This window comes from Pleuronectes platessa, chromosome 10 (assembly GCF_947347685.1).
Source record: "Pleuronectes platessa chromosome 10, fPlePla1.1, whole genome shotgun sequence".
NCBI classification, from domain to species: Eukaryota; Metazoa; Chordata; class Actinopteri; order Pleuronectiformes; family Pleuronectidae; genus Pleuronectes; species Pleuronectes platessa.
In genome coordinates, this window is record NC_070635.1 from 14242771 (window position 1) to 14270170 (window position 27400).

The 27400-nt window shown below is 43.0% G+C and overlaps 1 long non-coding RNA gene across 1 annotated transcript; it reads left to right on the forward strand.

Moving 5' to 3' along the window:
• Positions 1-846: 846 nt before the first annotated feature.
• LOC128449751 (uncharacterized) lies at positions 847-26866 on the forward strand. The gene is made up of 7 exons (XR_008339906.1): positions 847-930; positions 3372-3466; positions 5635-5765; positions 7012-7225; positions 16907-16967; positions 25953-26036; positions 26253-26866. It is a non-coding gene; the product is annotated as an uncharacterized LOC128449751 (long non-coding RNA).
• Positions 26867-27400: the final 534 nt, after the last annotated feature.

Consider the following 27400-nt stretch of genomic DNA (forward strand, 5'->3'; position numbering starts at 1 on the left):
ACTGAGTACTGACAGGCACTGACAGACAGTGAGGCCCTATTGAAATTGTAAGGATTATTATTATTATTATTATATATTATAAATTATTCTTACCAAAATTTGCAGAAAATTTGTTGTATTTCCTTTTCTTTTAAATGTCATTTTAACATATTCTTATGTTACTTCAAATGTCTTATCTTATATGAATTTTTGTTTTTAGTAGTAGTAGCATCACTGCTTTTATTATTATTATTATGCAGAGAATGTAAGATCCCAAAAGATAACATGTGGAGGTGAACCTAGCATAGCTGTGTGGGCTATTCACGACACAAAGGTAAAAATCAAACACTTTACGGCATCAAATCATGATGCCGTAAATACTTTAGCGATGTGCTGCAGTTGATAGATCTGGATGATTTTAATCACCCCCTCTCATTTATTTTATCACTTGTACTCTGATGTACTGCGTGTTACTGTCTTCTTGTTGTACCTTATACTTGTCAAGCACCTTGGTCAACCAAGTTGTTTAAATGTGCTATATAAATAAAATTGTAATTGACTTAAATTTAAACAGTTGAATTTAGAAAATATTGCGGACATGTTCATCATTTATTTTGCAATGATGTATCACATATTTTTAATTATAGAATCTTAATCTGAAAATTACACAGTGGAGGAAAATATTTCCCTCTAAAACAAAAAGGAGTGAACACAATTGTACTTGAGTTCTTGAGTAAAATTACAAATGAAAAGTTATGACCCACTTCTTTAGAACGGGGAATGTGTGTTTCCCTCTGTGGCCACTAGAGGGCAGGCTGGTTTATTTTCTCACAAATTAAAAGTGGAAGAAAAACCACAGAGTCAACACCAAGTTATAAATTCGACTTCCCTTTTCCTCATCGCTCCTTCATCATAATTTCTCCTCCTCCTCCTCCATTCTGGATCTGTCAGGTATTATAAACCCTCGTGCATTCATGAACTTAAAACTTCTTCTAGTCAAACACATTCGTCTGACTTAAACCGATAATTTGAAGTGGCGTGTTTTTGGCAGGATTGTATTGCATCTGTCACAGGGTCAACGTCAAGATGCGAGGATTTAGGTTTTGATTACCAAGTATTCAGTTCATTATTCAATCTCACTGTTATGTCTCAGCCGAAATGTAAACACTTCTATGTTCTCCCTCTCTGCTGTGCACATCTGGAACTGCTGTCGAGCCAGCTGACACTCGCATCTCTGTGGTCATAAATCAGCCGAAACAGAAATTCTACTGCGCGCATATACTGACATTTATGGTAAACGCACCCGAAGCGTTTTTTCCAAATAAACTGTTGACATGAAGCATCTACAAAATGCATGCTTGAAAATGAAATGGATTGGATTATATTCACAAGAAGTATATATCGTCTCACGTGTCATTTTTATGAATAGCATTTTGACTGTATCAATTTAGAGATTTTACAAAATAAAAGTCACACATTTTTAGCTTCAAGTAGCTAATTTCTGGATTTTTCGAAGTACTGTAAAAACACTTTGCTCTATAAGCTCAGAGAGAGACTGATAGGCCTGTGTTCAGGACCTCCCTGACTACCTACAAGCTGAATATTAAACATTTGCACTGTATAGATTAAGAGATTTTTCAAAGTCATATCAGTCTCTCGTCACTAAAACTCATTGATATTCAGTATGTAGGCAGTCAGAGAGGTTCTGAACACAGGCATATCAGTCGCTGTTTGAACTTATTGAGCAAATGTTTTTATATTACTTTGAAGTATCCTGAAATGATCTATTCCACAGTGAAAATGTAGGACTTTATTTTGAAAAATCTCTAAATAAATTCAGTAAAACTCGTTGATATTCAGTATGTAGGTAGTCATGGAGGTCCTGAACATAGGCATATCATTCTCTCTCTGAACTTATTGAGCAAAGTGTTTTTATAGTACTTTGAAGTATCTTGAAATGATCTATTCCACAGTGAAAATGTAGGACTTTACCTTGAAAAATTGTAAACAGTGAAAAATTTGGACTTAACTTTGAAAAATCTCCAAACATATTCAGTGAAACTCGTTGATATTCATTATGTAGGTAGTCAGGGAGGTCCTGAAGACAGGCATACTAGTCTCTCTCTGAACTTATTGAGCAAAGTGTTTATATAGTACTTTGAAGTATCCAGAAATTAGCTACTTGAAGCAAAAAATGTGTGACTTTTTTTGTAAAATCTCATAATGAATCCTGTCAAAATGCCATTCATAAAAATGACACACGTAAAACGATATATACTTCTTTTGGATTTAATCCAAGAAATTATTTTCCAAGAATGCATTTTGTATAGTCTCCATGTCAACAGTTTATTTTGAAAACCGGACGTATACACTTCTTACACTAGTTCATTATAATAACATATTCTATAAAAAATCCGTTCATTTCTTTTTATGTACTTTTCGATGTTCCTTCTTTCCTTCACTGCTAGTTACATTTGTGTGTGTGTGTGTGTCTGTTTGTGTGTGCTTGTGTGTGTGTGTGTGTATCTGCAGGTAGCTTGAGGACAGCATGTCAGATCCGTGTAGATTTTTCTTTCCTCCTGCCTTGGCGGCTTGAGCTCACTCCCCTGCCCCAGATGCCAACTCAAGAGTAAATTATTGCAGAGAGTGTGTTAGTTTATGAGATAGAAATAGATGGAGAGAGAGAGAGAGAGAGAGAGAGAGAGAGAGAGAGAGAGAGAGAGAGAGAGAGAGAGAGAGAGAGAGAGAGAGAGAGAGAGAGAGAGAGGTAGGAATAGTTGAAGAGTGGGTGTCTTTTGTATTGATTAGTGTTGTTTTGACAACTGATGGAAATTAAATTGCCTTCTCCGTCTTTGTTTCCCCTCCGTCTCCCTGCGTCGCTCTTTTGCTCTCGTTGACCTCTTTCCCACTACGTCTCACCGAGCCCAACCTCTGTAGGCAATTCTTGCTGTTGGCTGTGCGACTGATTGCATTACGCTGCCTTTAAGCAAGCAATTACTTTTCTCAAAGAGTCACAGGTCATTCTTTCTTTCCGTCTGTTCTGCTCTGCTCTGTTGCTGAGCCTCTGCACAACTTTTTCTCCAACTGAAAACTATTGATTTTCCCTGTCAGTGTGTCATTTGTGCTCCTCAAACACTTGCGAGCATTCTGCTACCATAATGGGAACCCGAACTGAGACGCCTCAGACAGACCCACACACGTCTCCTCAAAAGTCCTGCGATTTCGGTGATAAGTATTGGAAATGAGACCACTTGACCTCGAAATGTGATCGTTCTTTTCCAGGGAGCGGAGGTCTCTCTGAGCGCGTCTGGTGGTATCAATGAAGCCCACACGCATACACCACAAGTAGCCTGCTCCGCCTTTAAAAACATATTGATTTTTCTCTTTCGCAGGGAGCTTAATGTGATCGATCGGCCAGGCCCTTTCAAGATCAGCACCAGTATAAGCATCTCTTCCCCTAACACACATGCTGCCTCTTTCCCCTCAGGTAATGATTGTCCTTGGGCTGGGGGAATAGTTTGTCTGCATTAAGAGAGAGAACTGTTTCTCATGGCATCCACTCCCTCGCCCTCGCTGCTGGTCCCTAGTAATGGAACATATTCTAACAAAAAGGTGCGAGCAAATGCAGCGCACACCTCTATTGACCTTTATCATCCAACCAGCGCCTCCCTCCCCTCCTCTTCCCTGCCGACTCTCAGTGGGTCGATACCTATTTGTATTTGCAATGCATTAGGCTGGTGCCCTCTTTTTAGATTGAAAATTAAGCTTTTGTCAGCGTGGTGCCTCTTTTAACGAACGTTTCGCACTTGTTTCTGTAGCATTTTAAGGCAGCGTATTAAGTTCAGTCCGTTATCACATTCATCTGTCTTGCTAGCTCTTTGAAAATAAGAAGATAAGACCTTCTCCAGGGCTGCGTTAAAGATGATGGATCGGCCCGTCACCTTCAGCATGAGCTACAGTCGGGTCTGAACCCTCTATCTATGTGGTCACAAGAAGAATCTGGAAAGGAGAGGAAATAAACTCCTTCAAAGCAGTCAAACTTTAAACCTGCTTTAACTTTTTAGCCCCTTGGGTGCAGTGTTTTAGTTTATAGGGCAAACCTTTTAGCAAACATTTGCTTATTTATACCTCCAGCAGACATTGAAAAACATTGTCATGAATTTGGATTCATGTATATAGTCTTTTGATAAATGTAAGTCCAATATCTATCCACTCCGTTTTTGGTCTCCACCACCTATTGATTGAAATGCTCCATTATAATCTCCAGTTAGTTGCTGTAATTGTAAAAGCTTCCTGCAACAGTGGAGAATGTTCCGATCACACCTTTCTCTTACAAGTCATCACTTGATCCATTCACGATATATATAGATATTGACGATAGCTGCTCAAATGAAAAACAATCCTGTGACAATAGAACTTTTTAAGTAACATCTTAATTCACATATTACTTTTTACATGAATCAGACTCTGTACTTGTACTGAAGATACCCTCCATTAAGAGTAACATGTCTTTATCTTCTATTCTGAGTAATAGAGCTGCTGTGTAAATGGTCTACTGGGTACACACACTGGGAGTTTTTACCTTTTCAGGACCTTAACTTATTAAAAATCTGGGAAGGGAACAACAATCATCATCATCAAACATCACAAGTTGTCCCGAGAAAACACTGGTTGGCAGCAAAGGGTCACGAACTGTAAAGGTTGGGAACCAGCAGGCTCTAGTGTGAGGGTCAAATGCAATGATATTCCCCAGTAATTCTTAAACAATAGTTACAATATTTTGAGGACTAAGTCTCTCAGCCCTGCTTTAGACGGCCCCTTACTGTTAGGGTTCAAATGCTGTACTTGCATGTGATGTTGACATATCCCCCCCCCCTCATATTTTCTCCATATATAAGACAGCCTTACATCCACCCTTATATCTTGTTGATCTAAGCCAGATAAATCAGCAACAAAGCCTTTTCTCTCCAGATTTAATTTGGTCACTGACTTTTTAATTGCCTGTATTTCAGCCCCTCTCCTTGTTTCACATGATCACAGTCTAAACATGGCATACATTACAGCGCTAACCGGAAAACGTACAACTCGCATTTCCTAGTATTTAAAAGTCATTATAAAGATTCACTTCATTTAATCAGTGAATAGCAGAAAAAACAATGTAAACCGAATTGAATAATAATTCACTGCTCATTTATTATCTGAAACTTTATTTGTTTGGAAATGTAAATTTAATTAACATTTTAAGTAAATCTGCTTTTTACATCGCACCGCTGCTGTAGACAGTTTTCACATTGTGTTATGCTCATAACTTAACAGTGAAAGCTCGGTTTCTATTTCCTCTGTGATTATTACCAAGTTATTCTTAAAATTCTAAAATGATGGTTAATTTCCTGTTAAAGTGATGCCTACTATAAAACCCTATGAATTCACAGCGAGAGAGTCTTAAGTTTATTTCCTCCTGTACATTACATTATTTTCTTATTATGTAGTTTAAACTCTGCATACATGTCGTGAAACTTTCTCTGCGGTGACACGAGATTCCGATTTTTTAAAGTTCGACACGAGATGTTTCTGTGAACTTTAAAGTCCACTGTGTAAACTCTGGCCCCCATCTAAATGCTCAGGGACTAACGCTGGGAAATTGAACATGCGCAGGTCCGTGCTGTGAGAGGCGTCGAGTGACTCAGTTTACCACACGCCCCCGCTGGCCTGCGATCGAATCCTGCCAGAGCTCCTGACTCCACTCTGTCTCCCCCTCTGCTGTCTCAACAATTAAATCAGTCAAGGTGAGTGCACTGCCCACTCTCTTTCTTTCTTTCTTTCTTTCTTTCTTTCCCTTTCTGGAAAATAATGACAAATAGATAAGAGCATGAGCCGGTTGAATAGTCCATTTATGACCCACAACATAACGAGTTGTCTTATTATGAAACATTTCACCTGTATGTCAGTTGCCATGGAGATTTTGTGCAGATATGTGAGGCTCTGTTTAATGGGCCGACCTTAGCCTTGCACTTTCTCAATTGTGTGCTTTCATGATGTTATAAACATATGGGCACACTTTTTTTTAACCACAAAGTGTATGCCCGTATTAGTGGGCATATTTCTACAGGAGTGTGTTCTGTTCACCCTTTCCTCACTCGCAGAAAACATTCCTATAATATTGATTCAGCAGAAGAAAAACTTCCGACTTCTGACTAATGTATCATTTTCGAGTCAGCACAATGTCCATCTTATATGTTTCTTGAACTCATTTCCAGGTTCAGCGTAGCCTTGAAACCACCATTTACAAACCCGTCCCCTCCCCCATCTGCATTTCTCTCTCTGCCCCTTTTTGCCCCTCTGTCCTTCTCTCTCTCTCTCTCGGTCCCTCTCTCTCTCCTGCAAGCTGTGTCTCTTTCCTGTGTGCTGGGGGGCCAACGGAGGGGAAGTACACTGAGGAAGAAATGCACTCTCTCATTTCAAGTGCGTGGGCTTAAAGACACAGCTGGCTCCGACAAAGGGGAATATGACAAGGGGGAAACAGTCGTGGAAAGGTAGAATAATGACCCACTGACAAGGCAGTTGTGTGCGGAGACAGAATGGGGATCATTTCACACAAAAAAGGGGGGAAATTTAAAAAAAATTGTGAACAGGAAAACGGAGAAAAAATGTCTCCTCCCCTCTCCTCTTTCCACGTACTGCTCCTAGTCCCTCCCACCTTTCTTTCAATCTCTGTCCCTCCCTCTCTCCTTTCCTTCATTCCTAACCTACATGCACACTCACATGCACACACACACACATAGATATACACATGATGACTGATGCCGTCTCCCTCCTCTTGCATTCTCCGTTTCTTGCACCACCAAGACTTTTGTGTGCTCTCGGTACAAGCGTACGGTGGAACCGGTTCTTTGCAGCTCCAGCACATGCTATCCCAGCCAAAAGCTGAGCAGCAGCAGCTCCTCCTGCTTCTCACTGTACTGCTCGTGACTTTGTCCGCTCGCCTTTGCCACCGGTACTTTCCTCACGCCGTTGATTTCCTTTGTCCACAAGGCACGTTTCCCTTCAAAGTCCAGAGCGTGGAGGAGTGAGGGAAGAAGAGAAATCGCTGTGTGACGAAGGGGGAGATGAGGCAACACCGACGAGGCTGGAGTGAAATAGAGATGCAAGGCTGCAAGTCGAGAGGGAAAGCCCTAACTCAAGAGTGAGGAAGAGGGAGCGGAAAGAAGGAATCAAGTTGGAATCGGGGAAAGAGACGCGGGAAAAGGTAAAAAAAAAAGAAAAAAAAAGGCAGACTTATGAAACAAATGCTGAAATTCCCTTCTGTTCTTTATATCCCTCTTGAGCTATTATTTCAGGAGAAAAGTATTCACGAAGACGTATCATTTCTTTCTATTATCGTGTTTGCTGCCTATTTCTGATTTCTGTTTTCAGTTCCGGCGTGGTTTGTGCTGGTTTGTGTACCGAAAGTCATTTTCCTTCCTCGCACTCCCACTGGAACATTTCCCCCTCGGTCTCTTCTCCCGTATCCCAGCCATGCCTTTTACCTCCTGCATTTGCTTGACAGAATGTGCGTGTTTGCTGAAAGAGCTCTTGGCTGAAATCAAGCTCAGCGTTTGTCAAAAGGCTCAGGCGTATTTTGGGGCCCAGTTGTGAGGACGAGGGGGAAGGAAGGACTGGGTTGGAGCACTCACTCCTCTGCCATTACTATGCGTCAATAACTGTCTTAGTAAATCTATTCATCATTTGTAGTCTGGTTTTGGTTCGTACTTTCCGCTGGTGTTAAACTGTTAGAACGATGACTTAGTATTTAAGTATTTGTCCGTCACTCTCTCTGCTCTGGAACTGACATGTCCCACCCTCGACTTCCCCTTCCACTGTTTGTTTGAGGTCTCAGTCTGTGTCCGTGTTAATGCTGCACACGACCAAGCCTCATCTGTCGTCCATCGTCCAATAACACCTAACTCCCTTCACCAAATACCTGTTTCTCTTTTTGTCTACACTGCCCTCCATTGTTTTAATATCGACAAGTTAGTGCCGTCTCCGCTCGAGGACCTGCGATATATCCTCATTCTGTCCGTGCGCTTAACCCGCCCGTCCATCTCCATGCAGCTCCTGGCCCCTGCACCCCTGACTGCAGGCGAGCAAACTCTAAAATGCCCCAGTTGTTTCCATGCCAGGGTTTGCCACCCGAGATGAGGTTTTCCTTATCAGTGGATTGTAGGGGGTCTGTGAGGATCATGGTGTTACTAGAAACAGACTGGAGTCAAGCTCAACTGAAGACTTAGTGCTGGAACCAAACACCCAAATAGCCGACCTTGATGGTTGCCGGCTGGTTTGTGCCCATAGACTGCAATGACGAAAAAGTTAAAGCACAGGTAAACGCAGGCATTTATTTTTGAGTTTGAAATAAGTAGTGGTACATTTTTATTTAGAGCATGCTCAAATGGTCACTTCACTTTATTAATTTGCACATATTTGTGCAAATGAATAAAGTGAAGTGACCATTTATTTACAGAAGTAGGCAGCTGGGCAATGACGTCAGCCGTGACTTCAAGTTTTAAATAAATTAACACCATTTTGGGTATTTTGGGCTATTAACACCTCTGCACCTCTGGGGATTCAATATTACTTTATATTATTGTTTTTTTATCTCATGCACACAATGCTCCACATCACAATGATTCAGGCCTTGGTCAGTGGTTCAGGACAAGTTGAAAAGCTTTTTTAGAGAACTGAGTCGTCACATCCTCATTTTCTATTAATAAAATGACAGATAAAAAGCATGTCAAGTATTTAAATTGCAAAATAATATATTTTCATGACAGTTTGATGCAAAAGAAACACCATGACAGTTTCATGCAAAAGAAACACCACTGCTGTAGGTAATATGCAGATGAAACATGGACTATTTCCATTATCAACTGAACGTGTGATGTGATCAATCAAAATAAATTATCAAAATATAAAGGAAACTGCCATGATCACAGTTTTCCAAAGACCAAGCAGATGACGTCAAATAACTTTTCTTGTTCAACCAATTACTAAAAACTCTTGGACAATCCATCAATTGGCCATTTGTTGTTGCCAATTACTGTTTCCTGGTGATAAATCTAATCTGATTTGATCTGTTTCAAATCGACTCGACTGATACAAGTACAATCAATCGCTGAAATAATCTGGTTAACTGCATATCACACCGACCTTGATGTGTGGAGTTGGTTTGATGTTCTTCGGCACTGGGAGCTCGATGTCCGACGTCTTCTTGCACAGTGCTCACCCCACTCATCCAATACAGCTACATGGGAGCTGTCTGTCTGTCTGTATCCTTTGGAGCAGTACAGACTGTTGCCTCGACTTAAACATCATCACACAACTTCCATAACTGCATTTATTAAATCCTTAACCTTCAGTAAGTAAGAAGGCTTCTTACTTACTGAGTTATTCACACATTTACTTAGCTAATGATTAAATTCCTTGGAATGGGCTTTAAGTTTGAGATCGAATGTCAGTTCAGTGCAAATACAGTGTCTGTGGTTGTGGTGCATTTTGTAAATCAAAGGTTTCCATTCGCTTTTCCAAACAAAATGAAAACAGAGATTAAGAGCTCTAGTGATAAATCGCTTAAATCATACGAGCATCTGAGGCATTCAGCCCTTCTCCACAGCGTCTGTGTAATAATAGTGAATACTTTGGCAGAAATAATGGATTACCCCGGCTTATTGTACTGACAATGAATGTATCAGTTATTTAAAACCTCTTCAACTTGAGGCCACCACTTACTGATCCCAGCATATCTAAACTTTAGAGTGCAGAGGAAGCCGTTAATGTATTGCACTTTATAAAAACATAACTCAGCCTTCGCTATCAATTATGTAGTTCTGGTGTGAAAGAGACGAAAAAGGGCCACACACACACGCGCGCACACATACACACAAACACACAAAAGAGGCAGCGGGGTCCGGCATGAGGAGAAAGCACTGCAGCATGTGACTGCTGTGGATGTACTAACGCTCTCTCTCACGGTCGGAGTGAGAGCTATTCCCCCCGGACTCAGTGTTCCAGTTGCATCCGCATTTGTCTGCCTTCTCGAGGACATGGGGCTGAAACGGGGCAGAGAGAGAGACAGCTCCATCTGGATACCCATAGGGCTTTCCTACTTCATAAGCGCAGTGCTGATAATGTTTCTCAGTGCTGCAAGACGAACAAAGTTTGACCCGTTTCCATGTCTGGCTGACATGGAGTTCTTGTGTTTTGTCCCAGTTGCAGGAGATGCTCGACTTGATGTTATTGTCAGTTGCTGAGAGATGTTGTGGGAGGTGATTCATTTTGTGGCAGAGGCTTTGTTCTCTGCTCAATATTCAAAGTTTTACTTTTTTTTACTCCACCACAGTTATCTGACAGGCGTAGTTACTAATTACAAGATGATCATATGAATGGGATGCTCTGCCATAGTTTAAAATACCCAGTGGTACCTCAAATATTTACAATTAGCCCAACCTCAAACAACTACATTAACACACTCTTTACATATTAATGTGTACATTGTAATATTAATAATAATAACGCAATATTATTAAATATGTAATACTATAACACCCCAAAAGGACCAATTTGTAACAGCGTGCAGTGCGTTTAAATTTGTAGATTTGAATACATCTCTCTACTTTTTCCTAGTATATACCTATACTCATTATATACTTTTTACAGTACCTGGGTAACAGGTTGGAGAAGAGATTATGTGACTTAAAGCTAATATTGGATAATACTGCAGAGATGCCAGAGATGTTAGGGGGGTTTAGAAACAGTACGATTTATAATACATACTATAAAAGTTTACTATTCAACTGTTATATCATTGTGTCATTGTGTCAATCAGCACAGTTCATATCTTCATGATAAGAAAGGTTTATCAAATTGAATGGCTCTTTTTTGATTAGTGTTTGTGTATCGCAAGATATTTTGTCATCAGATGTTTTACATTTACCAAGTGGCCCAGGTATCTAAGAAACATTCAGCGTAAACTGCGATGTCCCTTTTTTAAATCATGACAAAATATCTTACCCTCTCTGATCCTTTATTAACTGTGACTGAATAAGATTAGTTAAGAAACTAAATAGTGTACTAAAATAGTTTAATACAAAATATAGGTTTTTTAAATGCGCTCTGTTTATCTGGATTTTGAACAATAAGAAAATTTGAATTGTTCCAAACTTTAAGTGGATATTCAAGTAGTATTGAACAACTTTTTACACTCAAGTAATTCTTAACATTATTATGTGTCTTTGAGATGAGATACCTGTACATTTTTTTATTTAGCTTACAGCCACAGTTGGAAATGTTTTAATTAAATATATTTATCTGATCAACCATTAATCTCAAAATGCGGCAGCAACCTAAACACCAAAACCCACAGATTCTCACTATTTGACATCATAAGATTCTGATCTACATGGACATACGTCTCTCTCAAGAGAAGCTAAGTTACCAAGTAGAGCTCAACCATTTCGTCTGAGCAGCAACAAGCGAGCACTGCGTTCATGTAAAGCTGCATTCTTTTTGTTTTAGACATTTCTCCATTCTTTATTGTCATAAGCATAAAGAACTCACTTATTGTCTACTTTGTCGTGATTGTGTTGCTAAAGTTTTACATCATGTTACACGTTTTCTGATCACTGGTAAATTACTACTTGCTGTTTTTTGGTTAATGACTTTCTTTGGGGTTTTTCCTGTCTCTGGTTACAGTGTTAGAATCTCTTCCACTAACCAGTTTGACAAATGAATGGTTTCCTCGTGCAGGGGCCAGGTGGCTGCCTCGTGCGTTCAGATGGAGGCCGAGGTGGTGAGGTGGGGGTTAATATTTGTAGGCTGTAGGAATGTGTTTGGAGTCAGCAGTGAGAATTCCTCAGTTCTGCATTAGTAGGTCACAGCGTTGCCTTTTACCTCGCCGAACTATCTCTATCCCCTCCTCGCCCCTCTTCCCCCGCGTCTGTCTCCTCCGTCTCCCTCCACCACTCCATCTCGCGTTTGATCTCCGTCTTTATCCCCGAGTTCCTACGCCCGTCTCATCCTTGATGCGTGTCTTTTTCTCCTGTGTTCCGTCTCAAGTTTTGATCCTCTCCTCTCTCCTCCCGGGCTCTTTAGATGTCTCACAGACATCTTAAGAGCCGCAGGAGCCGGTGGAGGGGGCGGCTGGGTAAAAAGTGAGCGATAAGGAAAATGCATGCGAGTGTGATAATACTAGTGCACCGCTCTGTGCTGCTGCCCTCGTGTCCTCTTCAGTACGTCAGTCATGTGTGATTTATGGAACAGGCTCCTGAGGAATGGGCTTTGTTGATGTCATGAGGCAACGTCTACTCGTATCTTCTCGTGAGCTGGTTCAACTGTGGACCAGGAAATAGTCATGTGGAGCCTTTAACATTTTAGGAAGTATACTGAAACTGATTATATATGAGAAATGAATGCCACTCTCATGTGTGTCTGTTAAAATGGCAATGGAGAATATTTCTTGGCAAAGAGTCTAGCAGCTACAGCACAGGAGACAAAACATTTGATACCTCTTTGGAATAAGAGGATAGAAGAATGTTCACCAAAGAGAGAGAGGAGTCATATGTCTATACGGAGCAATAGCAACGTTTATTCGTTCATTTCGTTTATAGTAGAGACCTGAAAGCAGATATCAATGATTTGTAGCCTGTGTATTGAGAAAAGAAAACTGAGTGTAAAGGATTTAATAATTTTACAAAATCAGAGAAACTCTGCGATGGAGAGGGTGATAGATGAAAATAAACAGACAAAAAAAATATGTTATGAGGGTCAACGGTTCGCTATAATAAAGGCAGAGTAAAACAGCCAGTTCATAGATATCGGCAGGTTGTGTTACTTACTGATCGACCAGCTGAAGGTCGTTCTAACACCTCGGGTCTCGTACCTCTCTCCTTCAAGTGAACGCCCCTCCAATGTTCCTACTACTTACATGTAAGACCACAAGTATGTGCTTAGCTTAGCTCAGTACACAGACTGGAACAAGGGGGGAACAGCTAGCCTGGCTCTGTGTAAAGTTAACAAAATCCAGTTTTAAATCCCTCTAAAGCTCACAAATTAACACATTCGATCTCATTTGATTAATCCATATGAAAGATAAATTATGCATGTCTTAATTAGTGAGCTGTATGGGTATCAAGCTGAAGTAGTTTCTTATTTACTGTACAGAACTGAGAATGAAATGGATTTTTATATCTAAATACCCCAAGATATTTAACAATTCATCAGCAATAAATAAAAAGTTAATGATTTCTATTTTTATCAAGTAAAATATTATATTAACTGATCACATCTTAATTAGAAGTTTTTGCTCTTTTATATTTCTAAATTATGTTTAGGTTTTATTCTTCAGACCATTAAGCAACTTGACAATTCTCTGGGCTTGAATATGTATTGGTATTTTGAAAAAAATTTGCAGATCATTGAATAAAACAAAAAATCCTCCTAGATGTTCCCATAAAAAGTATTTTTGAGTTTTAGCATTAAGTTTTTTAAAGTGTCACTATGTGTCCTCTGGCAACATATTGAGAGCATTCACAGGCCTTTCCATTATCCCCGGCGTTGATACACATGCTCTGCAATGGCGTCGGAGGTATCAGCTGCCCGCGTCACACAGCGACACCCTCGAGTGTGCCAGCTCTCTGGTGCCAGACAGAGAGGAGGAGATATTCACGCAGTGTGAATGAGAGGGGGGAAAGAAAGATGAAGGCGTAGAGAAACAGGCCGTCTGAGAGGTAGAGAGACAAGTGGGTGAAAACAGACGGAGAGAATGGGAGAAAGCGTTTGAGGGAGGAAGAATGGGTTTGATGCTGGAGCAATGGGAGGATAAGAAAGAAAGGAAAGTGGAGGGTGGGAGGAGGTGTGTGTCTGATCTCCTCAGCGGATCATTAGACCGTGAACCTCAGCTGCACTTAAGCCACAAAAATGAGACACTCTCATAGCCAGTGTCAACTGGTCCATATACATTACACGTAACGTCATGTATATAAAATACTATAAACTCCTACAAGATTCAGGAGTCGGGAGAGGAGGTAAAACTTGGCGGCTGTTCTTTGGCCGGCGTGGGCTGTTAGGCTCACATCTGTAAGATGAAAAGAAAGGCTGCGGTTGGTTGCTTCCACACAGGGATGGAAAGGTCAGGAAGTGGCCCCAGCACAAACACCAGACTCATTGTTCGAGTTCAAGGTAACGCTGAATGGGGGTTTCATCGCGTTAGCTCGGCCCTCCGTCCTCCGACAAGTCGTCTGATAAGTCATCTGATAAGTTGCTGTTTTTTCAAAAGAGGCGTAATTAGAGGAAAACACAGCCTTAGGCGACGTCTGAAGCTGGTGTCACGCTGTGAGAACTGTAAACTAATTATGCCTGTGTTGTTTATTTAATCAAAGTCTGCCGGGGCAGAGCGTTTCCTGCGTGTTTGGTTTAAAAGAACTAGCTGCAGAGCACGTTTTAAGACGCAGTGCACGTGGCTTGTGCTCAGGTGCGCCCACTCTCTGCCCTTTCAGACAATGAACAAGGTCACAGCCAGAGGGTCAGATGTCGGGGGCAGAGTTTCCCCTCCTCCACCTCCAGCAGTCTATCCCTCCCTCCCTCCCTCTCTCCTTCCTTCCCTCCCTGTTGTGTCTGTTCAGTCGTCAGCTCCTCATTAACTCCTCACAGGGGATTTCCTGTTCGCCGCCTTCGCTTCCCCCCATTCCTGCTCAAAATGGAACAGTGTATTAGCTCTTTTTACAAAACATGAATAATTAAATCCTTCACGGTTATTGTTCCGAACGTGTGAGCGAAGTGCCCGAGAGTTGTGGCTCTACGAGCCGAGGAGCTAAGAAGAGGTAGTCGGAGCACGACTAAAGCAGCCACAGTGCCAAAAACCTTTAGGAACTGTGCGTCTGTAATTGATGACTTTGTGCTCTCACTGAGTACAGTACACACACACACACACACATACACACAAACACACACACACACACACACACACACACACACACACACACACACACATACACACACACACACACACAAACACTTACACACACACACACACACACACACACACACACACACACACACACACACACACACACACACACATACACACACACACACACACAAACACTTACACACACACACACACACACACACACACACACACACACACACACACACACACACACACACACAAACACACACAAACACACACAAGCACAGGCACATAATTCAAAGTGTGACTCACCCCCTTTAACAGAAAGTCAATAACAATACAGGAATGATTAATCAGTCCCTCCATGGCCCCTCCCTCTCTACTCACCACCTTCCACTCTCCCTTCCCAGCCCCACTCGCCCTCTCTCGGCTCAGTATTGATCTGAATGCATTTGCCTCCCATTTATCCGTTAGCCCCCCTCCCCCATCACGTACACGCTGCCACTGCATCGAGCGGTCACAAAGAACCTTTTTGCACAGGAGTGTCTAACCCGCGCACACAGACAACACGCCCGCGAGTGTGCGCATACATAGCGAGCAACAGCAAACACACACCGCTGCAGCGCGCATGCCACCCGATACTCTCATAGGTACTACACTTAAGTGCATTGCACCGAGGGATTTGGCTGGATTATTCTGGAGTGCAAATTAGAAAGGTCCTTTTCATAGGGCAGGTGCGCCATGTGTGTGTCTTCTCGTTTTAGAGTTGCACACACATACACAAATACAAGGCGGCATTCTTATAGGTTTAACTGACAGCTCCCCCCGACCCCCCCCCCCCCCTCCTGCTCAGCCCCTTACTATTCTGGTTGGTGGCACACAGGTTGCCATGACACCAGACTGTTTTGTCTGCCCTTTGACCTCTTGAAGGGGAACTGTGGTCAATCAGGCATTACATGTGAGGGGCAAATAGAAGGGAGCAGAGGGAGGGGGCTGGATTTCCTCTGTAAAAAATGAGGTCCAAAAGGTTCCTCTATACATCCGCTTTGTTCAGAGCAGAAGGTGGGGAGCCTCCGACAGGCTCACACTGAAACAAAGACACATGTGCACATGCAGGCATGGCTGCGCTCCGCAAGGGCAAATGAACTAGGCTGGAGCTCCCAGGGGGTGGGGAGTTATTATGCTCATTGTGCAGTCGGCCAGCCAAAGCTGTTTGGCTCCTTCTTTTGAAGTTATATTTATCAAACCAGAGCAGGAGGCTTAGCACTCCAAGCTGGTGCATCTCTTTGTCCACGCCGCAGAAGGCATGTGTGCATCGAGATGGCTTTCAGATATGACGATTCAAACACCCGCAAAACGATTATCGGAATAATCTCACACGGAAAATGAAGCGTCAAACTGAATTTATGTCACACTGCCACTGGTCACGTCCTTCCCCTGAGACCTTCAAGCTGTGAAACACTGAAATGATAGAGTTTTTCTTAATCATTTTAATCAGCTCGATGCTGATCATGTTGGATAAACATTTAACACTGTTGGTTTTTAAATGATGCTCATTTTAAAGTAGTTTACTTTGCAGGGTGAATAGTGTTTCTCACTGTTGCACCTTCACGCTGAAAATCACATAAAAAAAAGTTTGTTTGATGTTTTTTGAATCAAAACGGATGCTGCTGTTTGATTCTGTGTTTTACGAGGAATCCTCCTTCTCTTATGTCCCATTGCTCCCGAAACACCTCTTTTCACTCGTGTGTCGACCATGTGTGTGATATTTAAGGACTGATACTGTTCTGCTGAGCATCTCTTGAGTCTGTGTCATTTCTTTTCCAGTGACACTTCAGCTGTTGCAGGCATTGAACCTGTGACCTTTTGGTTAAACAGTCTTTCTATTCACGCGCAACAGCTCGTCTAACCGCAACCTCTCTCTCTCTCTCTCTCTGTGTGTGCCTGTGTGTGTTTGTGTGTGTGTGTGTGTGTGTGCGTGTGTTTCAGTCGACCTCCGGTTCACATCTGAGGACCACCGGGCAAACTTTGGAGAGGGAGTAATCTCAAGGTACCAATTTTTCTATATAATCCATTTCACTTAAACGCACCAAATTACGTCACTGCTTGCATTTAACTAGCCCACCATCGATCTATTGAAACGTTCTTCTTGAATATTGACTCAAATAGTCTCTGTGGTCGCCGCATTTTAAGTAGTCAGTGTTATTTTAAGAGCAATAAGAGCTGAAACAATAATACTTGTCACGGTTAATATTCATGCACACTCATGTCTGTTAAATTAACACGTTTTATTGACTGATAAGGAGGAGTTAACACGTTGTGATTATTATACCCTCAAGGACCCCTAGGCGTTCATCTAAAACATTACATTTTTGCATCATTTGTCCTTGAATTATTGGGAAATAGTTGTCGAATCATGTTTATCCAATTCAACAACGCTTGCACTGACTCTGAAATGTCTCAAATGAGATTTTACTGCTTCAGAATCTAGAGATGACGATGATGATAGAATGATGGTATTTGTGAAGATACAAACACTTTTTTAATCGGATGCTGAAGCTTCTTATTCTTAATCGGCAAAATAATTTCCCTACCATCACACACACATCCACCCCCATCCAATTTCTAACCAAACCCGTTCTACCATCATGCATTTGATTGGAAACTTTGAGGGGGGGGAGGAGCCACGCAGGGCCAGGCACACACCAATCCCAGCATATGGAGATTGACACTTGTGCCATAGCAACAGTTTGGCTAGTTGCCAGGTTGTTGGGGTTGCCAGGCAAGAGGTTCCCATGGCAACATTCGTTTTGCCATCTTGATATGTGAGGCTGGCGTCGACCAAAGCTGATAAGTGCAGGATAGAGGATTGCTCTCACCTGGGAGAGAAAACACATGCATATTTCAGCAGATCAGCACATTACGCTCAAATGTTATTAACATTGCAAAACGACTACGATGTTTTGGAGACGCTGCATGCTTCGCTGCAAAGCCAGAGCGTAGCAGAAGTTCTACATATTCACGTTCAATATAAAAAATTGGCACGGAACTCTGGAAGCAGCGCACACATTTACCATCTTTGAGTTTTTCCCCAAGTTACATCATGTTCATTTCATCACCTACCATCACGGCTTTGAAAGGGAACTTGTCTTGTTGTGCTTAAAGGTAAATATGTGATTTTGTGACATACGCGTCAGAACTGTCGCAAGTTGCGTCACCGTATGTGGACGACGATCACGTGGGAGAGAGGTTCTCAACTCGAAGTGAGGCCGCTGCACTTATAAATCATCCCAGACGTTCTTTTTTTGGAGTGGAGCAGTATTTCGCTGCTTAGACATTCACACAGGCCGTTTTGAAGGCTGGAGTGAGCAAAGGAGAAAGAGAGGGAGAGAGAAGGATAGCTGACACCGGCACAATTACGCTGCATTTCTGCGTGATTTGACTGTGAAGATATTGCAGGGGTTTAAAGCAGGCCCATCAGCATGTGAGCGGGTCAGGACAGGGGTTTGCAGACATAGGGTGGTTAAAAGGGTAAGAGGCGGGAAACGGGGGGGACCCATAAGGGCTGAAGCAGAGAAAAGGTTGAGCGAGGGAGGAGAGAAGGGCAGACGGGGGGGGGGGGGGGCTGCACTTCGGGACAGGAGAGAAAGAAGGGAGCAGCAGAGAGAGAAGGATTAAGGTTTGAGATACAAAAAAAGTGAGGAAGAGGAAGAGGAAATGTGTAGGACACAAATTTACCTGGCAACCTTTCTACAGCCAAACCAGCACGTTGCCAGTTTCAAGGTTTTGTTTAAAGGTTGGCTCTAGCTTCTGCCTCCTCTCTGGGACATTGTGAATTCATAGCTGCGCAGTTCAACACGAGGCCTGCAGAAAGACAGGTGCCGCCACCACGACTCTCTCTGTCCCGCTGTGTTTCTTTACTGGGAGGTGAATGCCTTAAATCCCACAAAGCGGTGTTTCTATGCAGAGAATGCAGCGCTCCTCAGTGCCGCTCTCTTCTGTCGCAGACTTGCTGCATGGGGGTTTTCATTTCTTCAAAGCTTTGCGATTCTGAATCAATTTGTTACAGCGTTTCTGTTTTGATCAGGTGCCGCTGAAACTCTTGAAATGGCATTTACGTGTCATCTCATCTTGCCCCAGTTACGTCTGAGTGTCTGTTCGGTGTAACGTAACACTCCTGGCCACTAGCTGCCGGTATGCAGCCTTGTGCCAGCGAACGTGGTACTGCAGCACCGCCGGCACTGCTACAGAGAAGATCCACAGATCTGAAAGAAGTTTTTCATTTTTACATTTTGGTTTCATCGTCTTTTTTTCCCACTCTGTGTTTGACGTGAAGGGAAATCTCAGTTTGACGGCGGAGCAGAAGTCGCACAGATTTAGATATCGCAGCTGACAGCAGACTTGATGGTGATGACAGTGTTATGGCAGATGACATTTAACTCCAATGAAATTGTGACAGCTAATAAGTGGAGTCAGACAGCTCACTGGGGTGAAATGCTGCAGTGTGTAAATGTTGGAGAGTGCAAAGCCAAACATGGTTTAATGAGTTGGACACATATATAGCTGCATGGGGATTTTTTGTTATTTTTTGCTTGTTGCATGAGGACGTGATGGAATTGTTTACCTGTGTGAATCAAGCCTAGAAGGTCAAACCCTGTTTTTCCTCAGTCGGTTTGCAGATGTCAATGCTGCTCTGTTGCAGAGTCCTGTGGCATTGAAATGCACAAATGTGGAGTAAAGATGTCAGTTTGCATGGCCACCAGTAGAGGGCGATAACTCCTAAGTAACGGATAGAGAAGAGTATGAATGAACATGAGAATCTAAGCCTGTGAGGTACTCAAAGCTGCGTGAGCGGCCTTAGTGTGTGGAAACAGATTTTCATAGCTCTGTTCCAACATTGTCAAACTTCAGATCAACATCTCTTGTCTCATATCTTCGTGCAGCCCGTTTGAATATGTCAGCCTTTCTCCTCCACCCGTGTGTGTCTATAATGAATTTATCCATCTACTCTTGGTGCCTGCACATTATGTGCACCTGCTCTTTGTAACTAATCTGTAGCTCCTCCGCTGCAGCTACAGGGCACTTCCATATCTGTGGCATCGACGCCACTGCGGCACTCGGCGTGTTAACCCTCCCTGTTCGGTCATGATTGCAGATTCATACCTCTCCAGATGAAACCGGTCATTCAAACGATTCATCTGCTGAAACAACGTGCACAAATAGACTCACACCAAGATCTTAGCTCAGTGGGAAGATACGATTCTTGTCAGTGAATGAAAATGTCTTTGCCTGAATCGAGACCAAAGGAGAAAAACAGCATGAAGTGGATCTTAAGCACAGCAGGAAAGCATGCAGCAGACACAAATCAAATGGGTAAATCCCTTTTGAGGCTGTATCTCAATCTCAAATAGCTTGAATAAAGGATTTTTTTTAAAGGACGTTAACTATCTGACAACATTAATAACGGCTGCGTGAGGCGTGAGGTGAATGGCCGACTGGTGCACAGAAGCCAGACAGGGGAGAGTACGTACACGGCCACCTGCGTCCTGCTGGCGAAGAACTTGTCTGGAGAGCAGCTCTACAGTCTGTGCTCTGCAGTGTGAGGTAGTTGGTTGTATGGTTTCGCATAATAAACAGCACGGAGATAACTGTACAACCTTCTAGCTTTCCCTGCGGAGTCACTTCTTGCCACGTCTAATGTACCCCCAGCAGAGAGGTAAGTAGAGGATCTCCCAGTGGTTAATGACACGACTCGTCCTTTGTCAGCTGCGACGCCTTTTATCCTCTCACAAGGTCTAATCGGATGCGCTCCCCACGGGCAAAGCCTTTCTGACTCCTCCACGGGCTTGTGTGTCATTTTGTGCACAATATCTGTAGCAACTGGACATTTTTTGTCAGCAGGGCCTACCGCTGCTTGTCGGGCTGTTGCTCGGGCTCGGGCGATCAGTCGCTCCCACTGCAGCAGCTTCCAGAGAGGAAACAAAACAAGCTCAATTTTGATCTAACAACTTACTTTGCTGTCAGATGAGGGATTGCACGCTGGATGTTCACGGAGAGAAGGCAGCTGAATGATTTATCTTTGTTTTTTTAGTTTTGTTAATATTTTCTTTGACTCAGAAATTAATACTGCATTACCCTCCCCCAACGTCTCAAGACAGTGTTGTAAGGAAAGGGTTTAAGAAAAATCCCCACCACTCCCTCTTGTACTGAAGTGAAAATAATGCTGATACAGACACAGGATTGTTCTCCTCTGCATTTAACTACACAGGCAACGTTCCCCTTTTTTAAACATTAACTCTCAATCGAAACTTTCAGACCCTTGCCCCTTTGACAAAACAAAATAAATCTACTTTTTCTGCCCCCTCCCCGTGTCAGTTTTTTTCATATGGTCCCTGATAAAACACCAAACACAATGTAGAATACATATAGATTACATGAGCCACATGTTTTATACATCCTCACTATGGAAATCCCCCAGCCTGTACTTGGCTGTAATTTATGAGATCTATGTATTACTGCTACAACAGGTGGAGGAGCATTGTCTGTCCGACATTGTTCTTTTTATACACATGCTACTACTACTACTACTACTACCATTACTACTACGACTTCCATGTTACCACCTTGTGCAGTCCACTGCATCCACCAACACACACTTATTTATCCAGTTTCATTACCCCCCAACCTCGCCCTCCTCCCATCCCCTCACTAAGTCAGACCAGGGGGTTGAGACAGCAGCCATCTGCAGTGCGTTATATCCAGCTCTCCTCTCCTGGAAGGAGGGAATTGTGCTGATTCGGCACTGTCAGTCGCAGCGTTCTTTATCATCCACCGCACCACGCTGCTCTCCTGCCAGAACAGACGGCTGAATGTCTGACAGTTGCAAGGTGTGCGGGGCAAGGATAATGTGCACTGGAGGAAGGGCTGAGCCCGGCCTCCTTCTCTCCTCTTATACACCAAAGATTGTTTGCACCAGCGTCCTGTTATACTTGGCTCCGTTTGCAGCCTGGCAGATGCTGCACACTCTGCATATGTGGGAGCAGATTGTTACACTAACATTCTTCCGCCTGCAAGTACGCTGCTCGAAAAAAACGCCTTTCAATGTTGGAACCATGAGTAAAACACCTCAACCTCTCCCAGTAGAAAAACATCACAAGCCGGTTTACAATTGTTTTGCCTCTGTGAACACACACACACACTAAGTTGTAAAAATATGTGTGATGAGCAGGAATGTGTTGCCAAAGATGTTGTCTCCAGGTCTCTGGGGATGTAACGGCAAACTAGAGCATCCCGAGACATACGAGGCAGACATCATCCCAGACTGATGATGTCATCCCTGTGGAGCACTCCCAGTGCTTTGTCTCACAGTGGCACTGCAGAGTGCAGCCGCAGGCACACACACACACACACACATACATACATGCGCACCCACACAAACACTGACAAACACACACACACACCTGTCTGTGACATTCTGTATTTGTCACTCGGGTTCGGACACTGCTCACGCCAGAGATAGATGCCTTTTCTCTGTTTTTAATGCAAAATGGCGTCCAGCTAGCCGCTGTCTTGGAAAGCTGTGCTCTAATGTAGTCTGCTGGCAAGAGGGCAGACAGAGGAGAGAAGGCAGACACTCCTGCACTTTATAATCCGTTCACAATCGCAATCTTCGCGCAGTAAACGTGCAACAATTCATCTTAGTGACATCAACGTAGGATCAGATAGAACGCGTGTGCTGCACAGGCACATATTGCACAGGAACTCGCATGTAGTGCAAATGGACGGTACAGAACACGTAGTGCACATATCACAGCAGATAGAGGGAGCACATTAAGCATGTTGTCTGTATGCAAATTGAGGTGGCATGGCATTACAGTACAATTGCGGCTACGGAGGAGGATGTGAAGAGTCCTGTCGTGCATGGGAGCTGTGAATAAGACAGAATAGGATCAAAGCAGGGAATAAATTCAGCCGTGCAGAGTATGTGTCTGGAATACCTGCTGCTGGAGTGACACGGAGTCGTACATAGGCAATGTCTGTCCAACATGAATATTCATGAGGTATTATGAATGTATAGTGGTGTGTTTTTTATTGTAACCTACATTTCTGAAAGGCTGGATCCTCGTGTTGCATATTTATGAAACAGGAGCCTGATCTAGAAGCCCTTTGAAAGAAGGTGAAGATCAGTTCTTCTTTTAATCGATTCTCATTGCACAATGTTTGCTGGGTTTCAGAGAGAGGGGCTCTTAAATATGTTGCAAGAGATGGACGTGCTCACTCCTTCCTGTATTTTTTTTTTTACCTCTTTTTTGCTTTTGTTAACTACTTATCCATCAAGGAGGCATCATCACAGGCCTCAGTTCTCGCTTGCTGCTTAAGGCCAAGAACATACAAAGTATTTCCCCTGCCCCAGCGAAAGCCTCATTTGCTCTGGATGTGTGACACATCCGTGATATTCTCTGTTGTACAACACGGTCCGAACACTTCAGGGCCATTAATGATGCTTACACATCAAGTGTGGTGTTTATGCTCCCTCTCGCTGAACAGACAGCAAATCAGTAGCTCCAAATTAGATTTACTTTCATTTCTGAATTTCCCTCAGGGCCGCATGATTCTGTTATCCGACAAACACGACTGCAGCCCTCTGTCCTCACAGAGAGCAGCACAAATATTAGAGTCACACTGCCCGTGGAGCTGTGAACTAACCAAGCAACCACGCAGAAATATGAAAGGTGTGAAAAGGTACAGAGTACAATATTGCAAGTTTCTTTATTGATGCATGGACTTCTCAGTATATCGATGTGTTTAAACAGCCTCTGTCTCTGCACCATGCATCGGTTGCACCAAGCAATTAACTCTGCATTGTCCACCTCTGATTTCAAGCTGTACAATCAGGCTGCATTCTTGTAATTGGTCAGGTTTTCCCACAGAGGGTTGATTTAGTGCGTTTGATTTCGCTCCAGCTGCAATCTACAGTTGTGCTCCAGCCTTTGCCATAAATCCTCTAATCAATGTGATGATGGTATGATTGGTGTACACATAGGAGGAGGCAGTAATGTCAGCCTCTCAGGTTCATGAGACTCCTGGGCTTCATATTTTCTCTCTATTCTCATCCTATTAGAGATTCGGACCCTCCCCCTCCATCCCCCACTTTCTGCTAGCCTCTCTGCAACCACCACCACCCCCTCCGTCTCCCCCCACTCTCCCTCGCTCTCGCTCTCGCTCACGCACACACACATGCACAGGGTCCCTTTCTCTCGGAGACACGCATATAACCACACATGCACCCGCATGCACCCACTGCACTCTTATTCACTCCCTCTTTCCGTCGCTCACACGTTTACACACAGACACGTAGCTCACAGACTGGAGTGTGTGTGTGTATGTGTGTAGAGGGGGTGGGTTTACTGGGCTACTAGAGACGTGAGGCTTTCGAAAAACGTGAGGGGAAAAAGAGGGAGATGGAAGGTTGACGACCAGAGAGTGTAAAAGAGGGAGAGAGAGAAAGGAAGAGGAAAGACTTTAAGGTACAAAGAGAGGCGGCTGGAGAGCGTGAATGCAGCATGTTTGGTAAATGAGTTTGTGTGTGTGTGTGTGTGTGTGTGTGTGTGTGTGTGTGTGTGTATGTCATCAGTGGTGTGTGAGCGCGCAAGTAAGGAAGCGTTTTCTCTTTCCTCATTTTTCTCTCATTGGCAGCTCGGTGTGCTTGTCACGGCAGCCCTGCGGAGACAAAAGGTGAGGAGCTGTATAGATGTTGTAGTTAGTCAGGTGGGTTGGTACGGAGCAAAAGAATGGAATCAATACTATTGTCTGTAACCTACCTGCCGCTGGGCTCTCTGTCTGGCCCCGGCAGAGACCATCAGAGAGAGAGAGGGAGAGAGGGAGAGAGGGAGGGAGCTGAGAGGAAACACAGATTCACTCTGAGCAGGAAAGAAAAGAAAAGAAGACGCTGACTTGAAGGTGAATGTCTCTTTTATTTAACATTTACACTCACCAGGTGACTGGGGTTTTATGGTTTTTATGCAGAGGTGGCATGCATTTTTATCTGAAACTTTTCCATCAATAATTCTTTGCGTCTGTGCTTGCATTTGGTCCACGCATGTGTGCACACTCTTCTAGTTGTATATATTTACAGTACAAATGTGTGTGTTTGCACCCTTTGAAGAGGACTTCAATTCGCATCTAGGCTGTGTGCTGTCGACAGGTCAGGTCTATGTTTCAGGTCTGATTTGCTCATTGTTTTAATTCTCACTTTCCGTTCACACCTCGATTGTGAATCTCAGATAAACATTTGACTGATTAAATTGACGTTTTTTTTCACCAGGACATGAAGTTAGTAAAAATAGCAGCAGTCAAGGAATGGCAATGTTGTACAATATGCATTTCGTCCTACTGCGGTTAGCATGCATGTGTTCAACTCAGAAATGTCCATTTCTATCTTTGTGCTTCATGATTTCACCTCATTAACCCACCGGTTTGCTTTACTGATGCCGACATGAACTTAACCATTTTAAAAGTAAAGCGTTCTCCATTGCGAACAAATCCATAATTCATTTCCAGGTTATAATCGCTGGTCCCTCTTGACCGATCCAGCTGCCACATCTGTCACGCGCTCCATTAACTAAGACAATCTCAACATCGTTTTCCCAAAATCCTGAGGCCTGTAGCTCGTGTCAGGTCCACCTGTGGGTTAGACTTAATCTGCATTAATGCAGCAGCGTTTGATGCAGGACGTGATGCAGGCTCATTGCACCTTTAATCAAATTCACGCTGAGGTTTTATATGTGATGAAAACATGTCTCCTGCGACAGATGAGTCATAAAATGTTCTAATGGCCCTTTCGCACATCACATGAACATAATCAGTCTTCTCCCAGTCACTGGTGTCATTCTCTCTGTCTACCAGTGGGTGGCATCGGCTTGTTATATTTTTACGCAAATATTTTTCTATCTTTTTTGACCAAAATATTCCGAAAGTTTTACACTGACTATGTTAGTCTTTGACTTAAAGTGACATTATTTGATTTAATTTACAGGTGGACCGATGTCGTAGATGCCCTCCCTGTCCCGCTCTTCATCTTCTTCTCCACAACCACTGAAAACGGTTGTAATCCTAACTGGTGAGTATGGAAGCAGGTTCTCTTCTGCTCTTAACACTTGACTGATAAGATAAAGCATGACAGAGTAATAATGAGTAATGCACGAGGGGATTTTCAAACCTGTAAGACCCTTGCGACTTAAAATGTCTGTGACGGGATAAATGTGAACTATAAACTCCAGTGAATGAATCTTCATAGATTATTATCTGTAAATAAACTTGTCTTTTTCTTTTACAGAATCTTGTGGATCTCGTATCTAGAAAAGTATCAAGAAATAAAGATATTGCACATTTTCATTATGTTTTAACTAACGATTTGGCTGTGTATGTATAAAGAGTTTTGGTTAGGATACTTTTAAGCCTGTTATTCTGCTACTATTATCTTTAACACATTTGTGTGAGATCACTGAGCTCTGAACAGCTATAGACTCAGTATAAGCTCAATAAATCATGTTCAAAATCCCCTTGTCATTTACCAACAGTTTAAAATAAATAGTTCCTCCTAAATGAATTGCGTCTCCCCCACAATGCGCTCATCTGCTGCATTGCTGAAAAACGATGTTCAGCAAAACAAAAGACGATTGTGGGAGAAATGCAGACAAAAAGGTCAGGATTATGTTTTAATTGAACTGATCGGTTTTGCTTCTGATCTGCAGCAAACCAGGGAGACCGCTCGCTGCTGCAGAATCCCAACGTCAGATGAGGTCATGTCTTTGTCTGGGTGCAGCGGCTCTGCAGTTCCTAATTTTTAATACGTTTCATCTCACCGATGTTCCTTTTTTGCACATTCGGTTGCTCTATAGTTAAAACCCTTCCTGGGTAGTTTAATTTGACAGTATGCCCCTCTGTCCCTGAGACCCTTAACCTGTGAGATCAAAGCAGGTCACAGGTGAGGTCCTCGGGAACAGGGCTGCATTCAGTTTCAACGTCCTGCAAATGAGAAGAAGTTTGTCATATGTGTTCACACGATCAACGTCTGTTCGCTTATTTAAACCATCGATGCATGGTCAGTATCCAACTGTGTGAACCCTCTGATGCAGCATGTTTTCCTGTCATGTCATGAGGGAGATGCGTCGGGTTGGACAAGAAGACGATGATCCCTCCACCTGGTGCACGATCCGCTCAGGGGGCCAACCCTATTGGCTGGCTTTGTGTTATAGCCCTCACTGGGGGCCAATAGGAAGACAGCCAAGGGTTGTGACCCCGTCATATATATCATCTCCAGTTATTGGTACATCATGTGCGCCTTTGCGCATTTTCAACTTGCTGTTTATGAACTGTGCGTCTTAATAAAAATATGTTAAGGAAAAGCTGTCGTTATGTGTGACTTTAGGAGAAAACAACATCTGTCTGGTACCACAATGAGACCACAGGTGTTACATTTTT